This window comes from Haemaphysalis longicornis, unplaced genomic scaffold (genome assembly GCF_048455015.1).
Source record: "Haemaphysalis longicornis isolate Haplotype H1 unplaced genomic scaffold, Haemaphysalis longicornis Haplotype H1 scaffold_4, whole genome shotgun sequence".
NCBI classification, from domain to species: domain Eukaryota; kingdom Metazoa; phylum Arthropoda; class Arachnida; order Ixodida; family Ixodidae; genus Haemaphysalis; species Haemaphysalis longicornis.
This window is the reverse complement of record NW_027526361.1, coordinates 63,031,393-63,045,022: the sequence shown is the minus strand read 5'-3', so window position 1 is coordinate 63,045,022 and position 13,630 is coordinate 63,031,393. Positions and strand designations below refer to the sequence as shown.

Sequence of the window (13,630 nt, the reverse complement as noted above, 5' to 3'; positions counted from 1 at the left end):
AATACCCCTGCTACACTAGCGTCCGAATGTCATTTGAACCAAATCTCATTTGACTCAAATGTCAAGTTGTGCTGCTACACTAGGTTTTGAAATGCCATTCGGCTCAAATGGCATTCGAGCCAAATGAGCACCGAAAGAGACATCTGGGATTTCAAATGCCATTTCTAGCACCTCGCACGCAGAGTCTTCGATAGGCAATAAAAATATATTTCTGTACGTAAAACAAACAAAATACTTTTGTTTGTGGAACTTTGTTCACTGTTCATTTACTTAAAATATGAAATCAACATACTTAATTTTCATACTCACAAAACCAGTGGGTAAGTTTCAAAAAAAAAAAAACGAATAAAACTACGCAAACAGCCACCCCATTAGCGTCAAAACTGGTGTCTCTTCTAATTTGATATCATTTTACTGCCTTAGGCAGCTCACAAATTTTATTCTATTATTGTACAAAAACGAAACGGGGCGACAACAGCGCCACTTCAGCACGACGAGCAATTGTGAAAGCTTCCAAATGCCATTGAAATCGTAGTGTAGCACGGTGGATTCTGAATGGCATTCGAAGCACCTCATTTGAGTCAAATGACATTCCGACCCTAGTGTAGCAGGGGTATTACCCTTAGTCGGGTGGAGAGATATAAAAATCGGTATATACAAAATCCACCGTTACTAAAAGCGGCTGTTTCAGGGAAGGAAGAGGAATAAACGTATCTCTAAAGCAGTGAGCCCTGGGGAAGAGTCCTCATTCCAGAGCCCCTTGACTCCGCCCGGCTTCTTGGGCTCTGCACCAGCCAAAGCTGGTCGTCAGAGTCCTAGCGTAGGGGAACTTCGGTTTAAGAATTCACATCCGTGTCTGATTGTCCGCCGAACCGAAACAGTTTTATTTGTTGTGAAGCGAAATGCATACTTACCCCACTGAAGAGAGACACAAAAAAAATGGCTCCAATCCACGCTGTGAAGGTGGTTGGAAAGCAAAGCTTTAAGCGACACCCACAACAATTGCTCAAGCGACGTCGCTTGAATTCACTCACGCGGCTCTACAAAGAGTGAAACCACGAGATTCTGCCAGCCTGGAATTTTCGGGGGCGCCGTCCCGAACGCAACAGCAGCGCCGTACACGGCCGGGCTAGAGCGGCGGACGACGCCGCCGCTGTAGGCCGGCCGTGAGTCGGAAGTGAGAGAAAAAGGGGAGGGGCGTCTTTCGAAGGTTGAGACAGTGGAACCTAGCCATCCTGAAGTGCTAGCTCGGGGCTACACCACCGGGCCACACAAGCGCAGACACCGAAACAATCCAGCATGTGAGCTTAGTGGTTCCCATTTATACCGATTTAAACTAGTTATTTTAGTATGTTTGAGAATGGTGAAACAGCTGAGGGAACTTTTACAATCGCTATTTATCAGAACCAGTTGTTCCTTTCGCCTTTTGTAATACCTCTTAAAACACAGCCGAATCGGTATTCACCAATTTAGAAAACGGAGTCCCATTCGTGGCAAGCATTGCGCAAAAGGCAGTATTTCTATAGCGGCCAGGTGTCTGTGTGTGGTCTATATTTTGTTTTCTCACCCTGCAAACCAATCCTTAACATATGATTACCGTACGACCACTTAATTCCGTCGGGTCCGGGTTACCCAGAAGGTGCTGTCGAACAAGTTAAGCCGTGCAAAGGAAGCGCGCAATGGACGCGAAGCTGCGCCGAAACAGGCCCGAAACAACCGTCGCTAAAGCAGACGACAAAGCCGTCCCGCCGACGCGCTCACCCGTGAGCTGCGCGCGGGGGGACGCTGGGTAACCATTCGCCGCGCCAACTCTGCTCCGTGAGTGAAAACCGCCCTCCCCGTCCCCAGCCGCGTTGTGAGTTTCTTGTCCCGCACGCCGCGAAGGAACCGTTGTCTGGTAGAGGTAGAAAGCTTTGCTTTAAATTTTTATTTAAAAGTAACGCTTGTAATGGTTGCCGAAGGTGCTGTTCTGGTGGATTGTGAAGCAGCCTACCTGAACGCGTTCTGGATTGAGAGCCCGGAAGTGGTCATTGTGCGGGGCGATGGCGAGAGGGAGGTAATGGACTCATGAGCAATAATGTGAAGGTGGTTTCGCAGTCCTGGAGCTCATGTGCTGTCGGGGCTGGGCAGGCGTGGAAGAAGCAGGATTTGGTCCCCAGGTAGACAGCTGGACGTCAGTACCTCCCACAGGGGAAGTGGAGGGGTTCGAGGGCGGAAAGCGTGGGTTTTGTGAGCCGTCGAATACTATGTGTTTCAGAGTTCTTCTGGCAGGATATACATTGTGGGATTCTAGATCTCAGACACCAGTTATTTCCCACCCCCGCAGCCATCCGCGCTCAACAAACATGCCTTGCGAGCGCCGGCTGCGGAAGGGTCCGCTGTTTGCGGAGACAGACAAAGGCAGGGGCGACAAGGCCAAAACACCAATGACAGCATTTATTGCAATGTGCAAATCAAATACACTGCATACAGACTAATCGTAGGCCATAACGGTAACATTGGGAGCGAGGCACTAAACAACGCTAGAGATCGGGATGGTTCGACTCACCGATGGAGTACCGAAGCAGCGGGGAGCCGCGCGTGAGAGCGCGGGTGCAGTCTCCGAGCTCGCCCGGAAGCGTCTTTGTGGCGCGTTCCCCTGGTCCTGACCAGCGCGACAAAACGTCCGCGCGCTACCGCATCCCCAAGACAAGTCCCCTCGTCATGCTACATTCAACCTGACCTCGCCGAACGGTGGCGCTAGTGTAGTGTCGAGGCAGAACTGGTTCTCGGGTAAGGCAGAGGAGAAAAGGGTCAACGCCTCCACCTTGGTGACAACGAACCCTCCAGTCGCTGGCGCCCTTCCTTATGGCTCCCGTCGCGCGAGCGAGGCGCATTGTGCAACGCAGGCCGCGATGGGAAGCTAGCCAGAAAGGGGCTCGCGTGAAATCGCGATCCCCACAACATTTAGCTGAATATTGCGTGGGGAAGAGTGAATGGGTGGACAAGACCATAGGACTGGGCGAAGATACGGTTGAGGAGGAACCGGCTCCTCAAGGTTTATGGAATGTGGGCTGGGGAAGGGTGCGGATGTGAAAGTGGGAGGTGATCGTCGGGCGCGAGGAATAGTCCCCATGTTTCACACCAGGATAGGGGCCACACACCTGGCAGTTTGGTGTGCCAGTTCGGGTGAATGTGCTGGGTAATGAGGTTGCAAGGGAGGCAGATAGTTTGTGCTTGGGTAATATAAGCACCGTCACGGCGTATAGGTGGTATTCATTGAAAAGTTTAGCTGTGAATTTCTTCGCTTGGCAACACTGGAAACGGCCGCGAACATGGCCGATGCGCCACGGACATGGCGCGGATCTTGCTCCTGCGCCCACACGCCGAAGAAAAATTAGCAGTGGCTTAGCTCGGCTATGCCAGGATATACGTAGCGTGAGCTAAGGTTCAGCTGGTTATTCTTAGGTTTCCTGGTTGTCGAGGATTAGCTGATTATTATGCTTATTGCTGCTAAAACGATTTCCAATCTAATTCAATCCAGTCCACTCCAGTCCAGTCCAATACAGTCCAGCCCAGTCCAGTCACCGCTCCTTGCGCATGCGCAGCATGGCTCTCCAGGAGCCACGCGAAACGGCTATCAACGGCTCCGGCGCAGTGTTTGGCTACTCCGCAACGGAGGCGCACAGCTGGGCACGCGCAGGCGCCAGTGCGTCTGCCGCGGCTATGACGTCACTCCTCTGGAATGCGCAGACCGGTGAATGTTCAGTTCTCTGCACACCCGTACTCCAATTGGATTGGATTTCCAGTCAAATCCAATCTAATCTAGTTTAATCCAATCAAATCCAAATCCAAGCGAATCCAATCCGATCCAATCCAATCCAATGCTCCTCGCGCTTGTACACAACAGCCCTTCAAGATACACGCGAAACTGCTCAACCTCGCCCTGTGTAGCTTACGCTACAAAAAAAAAAAAACACCGGCGTGCGTCGTCTGCTCCGTGTCAACCCGATTCTCAACGGTGGTGTCAACAGAGATGTTTTTAATCGCACTCACATCGGACTCGAGGCATTACTTTGCGTTCGGTGGGATACAGTTGAGAACGTCCAACACAAATCATGTGCTTAGCACGGACAAGTACCGCCATGCTGCTGAGCCCGACGAGTCAGTAGTATTAACTCTATGGCCTGACGTAACCAGTAACGACGCACCATGGCCTCCGCGATCGGCTGCCGGCAGCAACGGCGCGCCGCCGGTAGCCGATTCCGTTGCCCCCGCCGGGACACTGGAGGAAGGATATAGAGAGACAAGCCGCCGAGATAACCATCAAGACGAGAGACGGGGGAATCATTCCGCACGTCAAACAGCTAAGAATACTCGGGATGCACGTAGATCGAGGACCCGGCAATCCCACAGCGACTAGCCGCCTGGTGAGCAAAATCGGTATTGCCACGCGACTGGTAAAGCAGGTGACCACGAGCAGGACGGGTATGAGAGAGAAAAACCTGCTCAAGTTGGCCCACTCTTTCATCGTCAGTCACGTCACCTACGTGGGAGCCTTTCATCGCTGGCTCCAACATGAGACCGCACGCATCAACGCGGCCATACGCAAAGCATACAAAGCAATCATGGGACTCTTCCCAGGAACCAGCAATGCAGCCTTCGCCGAGTTGGGCGTCTGCAATACACTTGAGGAAATTGGGGAGGCGCAACGAATATCCCAGATCAACCGCCTTGGCACGACCAAAACCGGCAGAGCCGTGTTGCACAGAGCCCGCATCGCGCAGCTGGAGGCGGAGGCCTTGCAGGACGGACTACAACACGTGGGCGAGGTGGCTCGGAGGGTCACAGTCTACCCGTTACCCCGAAACATGCATCCGGAGGAAAACAAGGAACGCAGACGGGCCAGGGCCAGAGCTTTGGCACTGGCGCACGAAACGGACGCAGAGGCGTATTACGTCGATGCGGCAAGATACTCAACGCCGGGTGGAGCATACACACTGGCGGTCATCCGCGCTAGCGATGGAGAATGCGTTACTGCGGCAAGTGTCCGAACGCAAGAGGCCATCCGCGCGGAGGAGGCGGCAATTGCGCTTGCGATCGGCTGCAGCAAGCACAACACGGTCACTATCTTGAGCGACTCGATGAGTGCCGTGGCTAACTTCGGTAAGGGTTATGTCGGACAGACGGCGCGAGCCCTACTACCTGGAGGAAGTAGGTCATCAGCCACCGCTGTCGCTGGCCCGAAAATCTACATCAGATGGTTTCCAGCACACATGGGCGCCACAGTAGGCGGCAGGCCTAACCGGAACGAAGAGGCACACTCGACTGCACGCGAGCTCACGCACCGTGCAGCCGGCACTCCGCCGTCTCGACAACTTCCGGCGACAGATCCCTGCCCAATCACTAATTATAGTGACTTGCTCGTATGGTACAGAGAGCAGCGTCGAAGCATGGCTCGGCCGCATCACCGTCTCTCCAGAGAAGAAGAAGTCCATCTTCGTAGGCTTCAGACAGGCACAGTGCTTACTCCCGCGCTGGCGAGACATGTGCGGCCCGGACATTACGCGTCGGCAACGTGCAGTGTGTGTTGTGCAGTGCTGGCAGATCTGCCACATGTGTTGTGGGGGTGTAATATATGAACACGAACGTCGAGGGTACCCACAGACTCTACCCGAGAGGATAAACTCTGGGTTGGTGTCAACGAACCTTCTCGAACAACGAACGGTGGTCCAGCTGCTGGTGACAGCCCTGAGCAGACAGCGGCGGGCCGAGACGGGCGCCGAACGTCCTAGTGATGGCCGGGTCGTCCCTCGTGCCCCGCCCGGTCACGCTCCGGGGGCTAGATAGTGCTCCAGCTCTTGCCTTCACGACCAGGGCGGAACCCTGTGCGGTGATCCCCCTGGAGCAGGGCTACTGTAAATAAAGTCCTTTTCTCTCTCTCTCTCTCCGGAAGCCACGGGCGCGGCGCACCCCGGCCGGGCTATATCGCGCGCACGCCGCCGCTCTAGCCCGGCCGTGGGCACACTCACATGGTTGCCTGTGTGCGCGCCTGTCAGTGAATACAAGGTATAAGGTCAGGGGCGGGCGGGGCAAGGTTGCGGCGGCGGTGTTCCTTCAGATGTTGCTTCCGAGCCTTGCGGTGGACAGCGCGTTCTTTAGAGCTGTAGTTTAGGGGCCAGGGTTGAGGGTCGCCAGCAGTATGATTTGCACGATCGAGGGCATGAGCCCTTTCATTCTCTACGATGCCTTGGTGTCAGGGGGCCCACTCCCGGAAGACGTGCAGAGCAGTGGGCTGCCACGCAGTAGTAGAAGTAGTAGCAAACATTTATTGGACCAAAGGGAACGGGAAGAGGGTGATGGAGAAGTGTCCGTAGTCCAGGATGCCTCCTGACCGGGCCGACTCGACGGCTCTAGAGAGGGGAGCAAGAAACCCAGGCCCTCTGGCGGATTTCATGTCGTGATGAATGTGCGCGAGTACGAAGTTGGTAGCAAAGTCTCGAACAGTCCTTGACTGCCTGCACGGATGGTAATGTATATATCCGGCAGCCCCCGCGTTCATTTAGTTAGGAATGCTCGTTGAGTTGGTTTTTACGTTAGTAATCGAAAAAAGCGGCCGCGCAAGAAAGAAATGGCGCTTTCGAAATGACGCAGAAAGGCTCCAGCTGTGCAAGAAAAACATGGCGCGTTCGAAATGCCGTAGAAAGGCTCCAGCCGCACAAGGGAAAAATGGCGCGTTCTAAATGACGCAAAACAGCTCCGGCATACGAAATTAAAGGAAGCGCACAAAGAACAGAACTCCCGCTGGCGCAGTTTCAGGCAGGGGGCGCGCGAGCACTGCGAAGGCGGGAAATTTGAAATGCATTGGGTGGCAGCAGTGAGTGGATAACGGTGCTGCAGCCCATTATGGTGAATCACTGCTCTGCACTTCCGACAGCTTTGACATTGAGTGAAATGGCTTTAATTTTTTTTTCTTTTTTACAAATCACGTTGTTACGCGCACCCTCATCATGTGTTCAGCGTTTCCAAAAAGACTGCTTTCTTTGGGCAATGTATCCAAATAATCGTTTCGAATTCTGGGACTACGAAAACCACGAAATAGGAGTAGTTGCACATTACACAGACGTACTCATGTCAGTTTCAGTATTGCAGCACACTAGACTACATTAGACAACGTTATGAAGTAGGCAGAAGAGTATAAGAAATATTTCCAGCCATATCTCGTTACAAATCTTGAAGCTGCCTAACGTGGAAATAAAAAAGAGAGGGCCCAATAAGGAAAACCAAGCCTCAAACAGGTCTGTTTTTGTGGGATTTATTGGTTGGTTGATTGATTAAAATGGCTTTGTTGTTAATTCACTCTGGCCTAAGTCATGAGTGAGAAGTAGAGGTGGAATGATGTGAAAAAGATTGCGTAATGTGGTTGGGGATATGTTGCTTACCCTTACGTATAGGTGCTATTCGTTGAAAAGTTTAGCGGTCAATTTCTTCGCCTGGCAACACTGGAAACGGCCACAGACATGGCCGATGCGCCCAGGACACGGCGCGGCTTGGGCCAGTGCGCCCGCACGCCGAAGAAAAAAAAAACATCGGCGCGCGTCATCTGCTCCCTTCCAATCCGATTCTAAACGGTGGCGTCGACAGAGATGTTATTAATCGCACTCACATCGAACTCGAGGGAATACGTTGCGTTCGGTGAGGCGGAGTTTGTAACGCGAAACATTCATGTGTGTTATAGTCGTGCTTAGCATGGACAAGTACCGCCATCCCGCGGAGCCCGACGTAACGAGTGACGGCGCACCACGGCCGGGCTAGAGTGGCGGCGCGCGCTGTATTGATACGGCCTTCGCAGCGGCGGTGGCGGCGGCGAGAACAATGCAGCCCCGTCTCGACGTTAAGTTGCGCCACTAACGCGCGCAAGCCGCTGCTCTAGCCCGGCCTTGGGCGCATTCAAACGGTTGCATGAAGGAGAATAGGGGTGCCTGATCTGCGGGCTGTGCGTACAACATCGCCTAGCACCAGACGGTTGGCCACAGATATGGCGGTGCACACTTGGTTGCCTGCATGCATTCCGCGCCATTGAATACCGGCTATACCGTGGCATGAGTTGGACACAGTGGTGTAGGCAGGTTGGGGCGGGCACGGTTGGGGGTTCAAACTCCTTCCTCGAAATTTTCCTTAATACATGTTTCCTTCTCTTCCTTCTAAGGAAATGTGTAATATATATATATATATATATATATATATATATATATATATATATATATATATATATATATATAGTTTGGAAATGAGGGGCTCGTTAGGAAATACAGAAAGAAATGCCGGCAGTCTACAACGCCAAAGAAGGCATAGGGGAGTGGTTAGACTATTTTTTACCGTTAGTGACGTTACATTATTATTAATTTTTAATTATTACGTGAGAAAGAAAGAAAGAAAAACACGCGCCCAGAGTGGGGACCGCACCCACACCTTTCGATTAGATCTCGAATGCCTTACCAATTCGGCCGAATTGGTAAGGCATTCGAGATTCGGTCAGAAAGTTTTTTAGGAATACAAGTCTGCTTACGTGCTTTGAAGAAGAAATCCTAGCTATGCTTGTCACACTTCTCTACTGCTCCATCGTGCTTGCGTCTTTTCTTCTTTTTTTTTTTCGCTTTCCTTTCTTTTTCTATTGACGCGAATCACCCCAACAGGCGACAAGCCGCAATTCACTCGGCAGTTTCCCGGCAGTCAGAACTCCCCTCTAAATTCACCTGTTCTATTCACGCGCCGTAACACTCACCTGTCACTGGACACGCGTCAGGTAAATTCTTGTTATCTCGTAGCGACGCAATACGGGATTTTAACTTGCGTCGACATACGGGAACGTCTGTTTTTCGCCTTAAACTGCAAAACAGTGCTTCCGAGACAAACAGTGAACACACAGTGATCGTGGCACTTTTCTAAATACGCCGTAGCCGCACCACTGCCCTACGCCGTCGAACCAAAACCTCCGCATTCGCGTTCGTGCTGAGATAAACCAACCAAAAGATGCCGACCTGTTCTGGTTACCCAAGAACTTGCCGCGAGAACGATCGCCTTACCCGAAATCTACCCACTGCTGCTTGAACAGCGGAGTCGTATAAAACGGCTGCTGCCGGGATAGAGACGTTTAAAAGATGTGTAGCCAGTAGCAAACCCACGCCCAGAAACAGCGTACATACGGCGCTGCGGCGACTAGCTTGAGCTGACGCAACTGGACAAATACAGTACCCCTGCTTCAGCGACTTTTACGAAAATCGCTGATGTTGAATGAAAAGCGACGTGCTAAAACTGCTTGTGCTAATGTCTGGTTACCATTGTGATCACACCTCTTTGTGCTGAACTCGCATTGAGCATGCCAGATTTTTCATATGTCGTACGTCGGGACGGGTATTTGTATGTACACAGGGCTGAGAGAGGCAGATAATTGTGGAAGGGGCGATGAAAGGGTTAAGAAGGGTTGCGATATAGATGCGACAGTGGATTAAAGGACAAATGGGTTGTAGAGGTGCGGGTATGGTATTTGCGTCGAAGCCAGTGATTCCGAGGAAGGTTATGGAAACGCACTGCTTGTAAGAGGTACAGTCCGCCAGGGGCGGACAGCTTCGCGTTGTTAGTAGTGCTAAAATCTTTCCGCGCTTCCGGTTTCCGGCAGCGAGCGAAGAGAAAGACGCTGGGGTCTTGCCTCGCGATACGAGCGCAAACGTCAACTTGGGTGTCAAGTTTGAGGAGCTCGTTTTTCTCCGAGTGCGCGGCGGCGATGAGCAAGACAGCGGCGGTGACGGCATCTCGTGCGGGTCAGCCCAAGCCGTCGTATTCACCTAGCAACAAAGGCACTCCTGCCGCTCCTGGTATGTGCAACACTTACATTGAATACATTCTGCGGCGAAAGGAATGCTGTCGACAAATTATTTCCATGGTTGCTGCAAGAATCGCCTGCTCCTTGCAGAACATATTCGTGTCGGACAGCTCGCTTGGGTGTATACGAGCTGTTAAAGCCCTCCTAAAAAGAGGTTCACTTTTAACGGAATTTCCGGGAATAGTTTTCCGTCACTTGTTTGATTTATCCTCGGCAGTTGTCCGATGAAAGTGCCGTTTCAGGGAAGCTCAGCTGCGATTCGGCGTAAAAGGGTTTATGTATGGATTCACTTTATATTTGCAGTTGAACCTTGTTACGTGGTACTTCGTTTATTTGACGAGGGTTTTGCGAGGAACAAGCTGCCTTTACCACACGTGACATTACCGAATCAACTGGATTTTAAATAATCCAGAATATGAACTCTTAACATCGCGGCCGCGGCCGCATGCAACCATACAGCGGTACTCTTATTTCCCCAGTGTGCCCCCTTCTTTTTCGTAATTTGTTGTGGTTGTTGCCCGTTATGAAGCAAAAACAAGCGTCTTTCAAGTCAAGTTCTTTCCCAAATAAATCTATCGGCGAAACATATAAATAAAATATTTAATGCACCCCCGTGTCCTCAAACAATGCCAGTTGAGGCGCCTTTGCGTCGAAGACCAAGCGGTTCACGCTTTTCTATCTCGACAACTAGTTTTGTGGTTTCCATTTCGATTGGAAGAAAAAATAAGTTTATTGACGCAGTCACGGAGATGGCCAAATTACTGTAATGTGTGACTTTTGCGTTTAATTGATTGATTGATTGATTGATTGATTGACTTTATTGAATTAGGAGGCTCGTAGCCCAAGGGGGGGATAGAAGATAGGAAGGTAAGATGATAAAAGGAAGGTAATAAGATTATAAGATATGATGTGATATCATCATATGATATGATGTGATGATATATGATATAATATGATAACATTAAGATGATGAGATGAAGGTAAGTTTTTTAATAAGATGACACGTCATCACCCCGATACAAAGGGGATACCACTATCAATCATCATCGTCGTCATCATCATCAGGGGATAGTTCGATAGCGCATCCTCGTGCCTTGAAATTTCTAGTCTTTCGCTTAACCCAAAATTCTGGACAACTCAAATTTCTTCGAAATTTTATGACTTGTATATATACTTGTGGGGAGGGATTTCACGTACTTGTGAGCTCATTTTTAATGCGATGGGCAAAGCATACTTTCATTGAACTCCGTCTCTAGGACGGTGGCGCCCAGGCTCGTATATGGTTCCTTCGGGCTTGCTTCCGTCAGTACCGAGGCTCTGGTACCGCGCGTATATTAGAAATGATTGGATGCTTTCTGGGCAGGCCTGTCACGAGCTTTCAGGCGTGCCGGTTGGCGTAAATTAATCCTGCGCTTCCGCGCAGTGGCGCGCTTTTTAAACGTCCAGCGGCGCCTCGGACGGCCCCGTAAAACCGCGCATTTGTATTCAGTGTTATTGTGCATGCACGGTGCACGCCAACACATGCGCGCACAAAGATTAATGCAGTATACCCGTGTTCAGGGACACCGCCTTCGGTTTTCAAAGCTCCTGCTGTTGGTGGGAGAATCTTTGTGCAACTCGTGCCCGCATGAGGAATGCGGATCTGCGGCTTTTGTCGATCACGGCTATGCGCGCGTTTTGTTTATTTATTTTGCTGGAAGACAGCCATCTTCAACACTACTCTATCTTGTAGAGGTCGGTGATGTTTCGAGGCTTCCATACAGTTATCGATTTATTTTTGCAGTTATTTGGCTTCGATACAGTTATTTCCATACAAACTTCCATACGGTTATTTATCTATTTTTGCAAGGGTTTATACAGTTATTCGTTTATTTTTGCGAGGATTCTATATAGTTAGTATTCATTTATTTTTGCGAAGCTTCCATACAGTTATTCATTTCTTTATCCGTCCCTCCTTTCGCCTAACGCAAAACGACGCTTCCAAACGTCAATCCTACTCCAAATGTGTTAACAAAATTGTTGCTGGTGTCGTAGGCGTATATGAAATTCGCTTAGTAGAAAGCCATCTGTCCATTATTGGCATCTGGTTCTGCTGTATCACCCGAACTTACGCTCCGAAAGCACTCGGGGCCTCTGAATGACGCCGTTGCGAAGTAAATTTCTATAAACCGTTACGAGCCGTCGGCGACCAGTTTCTGGCTATCGGTCCAAATATTTCTTGTATTGTTTCTCAGGTGCATTCAATAAAGGTGGCTTGTGAAAAAAAAAAAAGAAAACGCCGAGATTTATGGGAGCACTCCAATATCTCCGTGCTGGGCGCTGCTATACAAATGTTTGAAAATGTGAAAATAAATTATAGTCGATGTCAGACCAAAGTCGTCGCACAGCTGTTTTCTCACTTCCCGTGGCCGCGTTCCTTTCAGCAAAAGTCCAAACGCTGTGGAGTAGAAAAGCATTTACTGCATTATGGAGCAAATCTACGCTATTGTAAAATAAATCTGCTCTTCCCGGAGGCAAATTGGCTTCATGCACGGTGTAGTGCATTCACTTTAAAACGGTTGTGCTTATGTAAAACAATAAATTGATAACCTGTAGCCCGATTTCATGGAGCGTTGCTATCAGAGCGATTTTTCCCACATATCGATGCAAGACCTGTGGAGGAGGTCTATGAACTTGGAAAGACAGATCGAATAGACAATGGCACGATTTATATTCATATATTCGAACTCGCAGAACTCCGAGACAAACCGCAGACTTCTTTCTGCGCTTTCACCAATATCAGAGCACTCGGCCGACCTAGGCAATAAAACCGGCTATCTAGCATGCAATAGCACTGTGCGATACGTAGTCACGCTTGAGCATTGCTTCTATAATGTGGCTGCGACACGCTACCGTGCTACACACGTCGTTCCCCCGTTTCCAACTAAAAACGAAAACCGTTTGCCTTTGGAACTACAATGCCGATCGATATACCGTTAATGACCGTTGGCGGGCCGCACTAAGCGCTCCTACCATTTCTACGGTTACTTTTTTCTCTACTGTACCATTTTATGTGGGCGACTTTTACAAAAATCACTGCGTTCAAACTACTGTGTACGTTGACACGACTGGTGTTGTCGTTTTATAGGCAGTGTTGAAACGAAAAATCGAGAAAGGTGCGCTTGATTTTTTTCTCGAATGTTTCTTTTTTTTTACTTTTTCTCGTATCAACACGCGAGCCTTGTGCTCTTCGCACGCGTTTAAAGGGCTATCGATCAGTGCAGGTGCGCCTGTTTTGTTCGTGACGTATACATGTTGCTTCTATACCAAAAAGAGCAGTGTGAGTTTCCGCCAGCTATTATTGATTGAAGTGTTGTGCGCGTGGACATAATTGACGTATAGAGGTGGGCACGAAACGCGCCGCTGTCCATGGCGCATACGTCCCCGGTACGGTCAGAATGGTAGCCGCGCGTGCGCGTGTCTTATCGGGGATCTTGCGTGCTTTCCACCGTATTTTCCGCTGGTGTCTCTGACCGACTTTGGACTGTGGGGCTATAACTATCGGAAACCATTGTTTGCCTGACAAACATCTCCTCAAAACAGGATGCACTCACGGTGCAGGGGTGACCGAGAAAGACGAACGACCTTCTTGGCTGCGCTCGGAAACTGCGTAAGTCTCCCACAAACACGAAAACCGGTGGTCTTAGCGCATACTTCTTACTTTCCCGCGCCGAAACGCCATTTAAAAGCTCTTCTCGTGGAGCTAAATCAGCAAAATCGGGGTCGGTC

The 13,630-nt window shown here is 50.1% G+C and overlaps 1 protein-coding gene across 1 annotated transcript in view; it reads left to right on the top strand.

Moving 5' to 3' along the window:
- Positions 1–13,630, top strand: part of LOC144179771 (uncharacterized) — a 78,970-nt gene that overhangs the window by 21,769 nt on the left and 43,571 nt on the right. The window lies entirely within an intron of this gene.